This window comes from Leptonychotes weddellii, chromosome 7, assembly GCF_054177405.1.
Source record: "Leptonychotes weddellii isolate Sample4059 chromosome 7, ASM5417740v2, whole genome shotgun sequence".
In the NCBI taxonomy this organism is placed as follows: domain Eukaryota; kingdom Metazoa; phylum Chordata; class Mammalia; order Carnivora; family Phocidae; genus Leptonychotes; species Leptonychotes weddellii.
In genome coordinates, this window is record NC_138375.1 from 22,771,240 (window position 1) to 22,774,322 (window position 3,083).

General features: G+C 40.2%; 1 pseudogene; it reads left to right on the top strand.

The window, feature by feature from the left end:
* Positions 1-266: 266 nt before the first annotated feature.
* On the top strand, positions 267-681 carry LOC102749025 (Golgi phosphoprotein 3 pseudogene; annotated as a pseudogene).
* The last annotated feature ends 2,402 nt before the right edge of the window (positions 682-3,083 follow it).

Consider the following 3,083-nt stretch of genomic DNA (forward strand, 5'->3'; position numbering starts at 1 on the left):
CTGATTCTTAAAAACTCATTTAGGTGAGATGTGGAATCTCTTAGAATTGTATCATCAGTTAAGACACATTCAAGGAGTGCCTGGGTGGCTCAGCTGGTTAAGCGTCTGCCTTTGGCTCAGGTCATGTCTCAGGGTCCTGGGATGGAGCCCCACATCAGGCTCCTTGCTCAGTGGGGAGCCTGCTTCTCTCTCTCCCTCTGACTGCTGTTCCCCGACCCCTTGTTCTCTCTCTTTCTGTCAGATAAATAAAATCTTTTTAAAAAACAAAAAAAAATGCAAGAATGATTAAATATCTGGTGGAGAAGCGCGTATTGACAACAGAGAAACAGAACTTCCTACTCTTTGACATGACGACACATCCCCTCACCAACAACAGTATTAAGCAGCGCCTCATCAAGAAGGTACAGGAAGCTGTTCTTGACAAATGGGTGAATGACCCTCACCGCATGGACAAGCGCTTGCTGGCCCTCATTTACCTAGCGCACGCCTCCGATGTCCTGGAGAATGCTTTCGCTCCCCTTCTGGACGAGCAGTATGATTTAGCCACCAAGAGAGTGCGGCAGCTCCTTGACTTAGATCCTGAAGTGGAATGTCTGAAGGCCAACACCAATGAGGTCCTGTGGGCAGTGGTGGCCGCGTTCACCAAGTGACGGCTAAGAATGAGGTGTTCTCCTTTCATGAAAGTCAGTGGCTTCAATTCCATTGACTTCTGATTTTTTGTAATTTGTACTTTACCACACTGTAATTGGCTTTTGTTTTATATAATAATAGGTAGCTTTTCTGGGTTTGTGTGTGAATGCCAGAAACTGCTGGTACTAGGGACCTTTCTGCTTAGGGTTAGAAAAAGAAGTTTCACTGTCATTGGCATTTCATTCTTTCTTGAGTTCAAGAGAGTTGCCATTCTCACCATAACAGGTTTGGATTTCTGTTATGTTTACTTTCAAACTACCTCCAGTTCCACATGCACTTTTTTTTTTTTTTTAATTTTGTTTGGTAAAACATTTATTGAAAAAGTATACCCTGAAAGGAGATAAAAAGATATTGAAGTTGTTTCCAGTAACTGTGCTTATTAATCCTAATATTTTGTACATTCATTTGGATTTTTTACATACATAATCATATTATCTGCAAATAATGACAACTTTTTCTTTTCCAAAAAAAGTATTTTTACTTTTTCTTTTACCTTTTGTTTCTTTTTTAAATTTTTTAAAAATTTATTTGAGAGAGAGTGCGCATGATCAGAGCAGGAGGGAGAAGCAGACTCCCTGCTGAGCAGGGAGCCCCATGCGGGGCTTGATCCCGGGACCCCGGGATCATGACCTGAGCCGAAGGCAGATGATTCACTGACTGGGTCACCCAGGGGCCTGCCTTTTGTTTCTTTTATTCTTCTTGCCTTACAGCACTGACTGGTACCTCCAGTACAATGTAGAACAGAAGTGGTGATAGTGATCATTCCTGTTTTAATTCCAACTCAAAAAGCCAATGTTCAAAATTCACTATTAAGTAAAATGTAGTTGCTGATTTTTTAAAAACAGATCCTCTTGATGAATTTAAGGTAGTTCTCTTCCTACAGTCGACCCTTTAATAACATGGGTTTGAACTGCATGAATCCACTTATACATAGATTTTTTTATAACTATAGTACAGTACTATAAATGTATTTTCTCTTGTTTTCTGAACATTTTCTTTAGTTTATTGTAAGAATACACTATATAATACATATAATATACAAAATATGTGTTAATCAACTGTATGTTACAGGTAAAGCTTCTGGTTAAGAGTGGGCTATTAGTAGTTACTTCTATGGCGTTTCAAAATTTATATGAGGATTTTCAAATGCACAGGAGGGTGGGTCCACCTCTGCATTGTTCAAAGGTCAACTGTAGTTTGTTGAGAGATTTTTTTTTCTTGATCATATTTTTTCTGCATCTATTGAGATAACTATATGTTTTTTTTCCAATGAGTTGCATTGATTGAATTTTTAAAAAAGAATTATATTCCTTAACATTTTTTTCAGTTTTATGAATAACATCTTATATCACTATGCAATCAACAGAGCTAGAATGATTGGGTTTTGGGCGCCTGGGTGGCTCAGATGGTTAAGCGTCTGCCTTCGGCTCAGGTCATGATCCCAGGGTCCTGGGATCGAGTCCCGCATCGGGCTCCCTGCTAGGCGGGGAGCCTGCTTCTCCCTCTGCCTCTCTCTCTCTGTCTCTAATGAATAAATAAATAAAATCTTTAAAAAAAAAAAAAAGAATGATTGGGTTTTGATAGATGGTTTCTTTTCTAATCAACATGGCACCTGGAAAACAATGTTTTATTTTTCTGCTAACTAGACAGACTGAAAAAGCTGTTGGTCCCATGGCTACCAATCTCTGTTTAAAAGAAGATACTAAAAGATACAGAAGGCTAAGAAGTATTTTTGGAAACTGAGTCTGGGCTCTCCTCTCCCTCTGGGTGATAGAGGAAGGGGTGGGGCTGCAGTTTCAGGACATTGATCTCTTTTTTTTTTAATTCAATTAATTAACATACAATGTATTATTAGTTTCAGATGTAGAGTTCAGTGATTCATCAGTCTTATGTAATACCCAGTGCTCATTATATCACGTTCCCTCCTTAATGTCCATCACCCAGTTACCCCATCTCCCTCAACCGTCTCCCCTCCACATGCACTTCTTTAGCATCTCCTCAGTTTAAAACTTTCCACAAGTTTACAGGGGCGCCTGGCTGGCTTGGTCAGAAGAGCATGTGACCCTTGATCTCAGGGTTGTGGGTTCAAGCCTGACATTGGGTGTAGAGATTACTAAAAAAAAAAAACTTAAAACATAATAGTCTTTCCACAAGTGCAAATTCTTCTGTAATTTTTTTTTTTAAAGATTTTATTTATTTATTTGACAGAGACACAGTGAGAGCAGGATCACAAGCAGGGGGAGAGGGAGAGGGAGAAACAGGCTTCCCGCGGAGCAGGGAGCCGGATGCGGGGCTCGATCCCAGGACCCTGGGATCATGACCTGAGCCGAAGGCAGACGCTTAACGACTGAGCCACCCAGGCGCCCCTGTAATTTTCAAAAATTGAGAGAGAA